Raw genomic sequence first — 660 nt, 5'->3', positions numbered from 1 at the left:
AGCGTAACCTGGCCTTTATTTTCACTTTCAGCCCGGGCGGTTCTGGGAGCGGTAGTCCTGGAGGAGGAGGAGGAGGAAGAAGCGGGAGCCGGGGGGACACCCGCCGCGCCCCGCTCCCGGGGAGCTTGGGGCTGGGCTGTTAGCCCTGCACCCACTCGGGCTCACTTCATTCCGTAATGGCTTTTCAGTTTTGTAACACCGGCATGGCTGACACCTAATCCATAGATACGTGGGGTTTGTGGGTTTGGTTGTTTCTCCCTGCCCCAGATTAGATCGTAAGAATTTTTTAAAATCCACTTGCAGGAAAGAAGATGGAAATAAAACCGGGATAGTAGAAGGGGGCTTAGTTAAAAAGGAGGAAAAATTTTTTTTAAAAGCCATAGCTATTCAATACTTTCAATATACTACTTTTTTGTATACTGCTCTTTGTGGTAAGAAGCAGCAAATATTTTTATTCCAATTGCATGACTAAATTTTGCCTGGCATTATTAACAGGCTTTAGAGGATTTTGGTGCAGAAAATGCAAAAAGAAAGGAAGCTTTCCAAATTGGTAATGCTTTTTTATTTTTTTTTTTTTTAGTGTGGTTGTGTGACTTACCTAGGTGGGAGAGCTACTAAGCTCTCTCAGTAGCACTAGTGATAAATAAAATGTTACCAGTT

This window comes from Pterocles gutturalis, unplaced genomic scaffold, assembly GCF_000699245.1.
Source record: "Pterocles gutturalis isolate BGI_N339 unplaced genomic scaffold, ASM69924v1 scaffold27282, whole genome shotgun sequence".
Lineage (NCBI taxonomy): Eukaryota > Metazoa > Chordata > Aves > Pterocliformes > Pteroclidae > Pterocles > Pterocles gutturalis.
Note: the sequence above shows the minus strand (reverse complement) of the source record.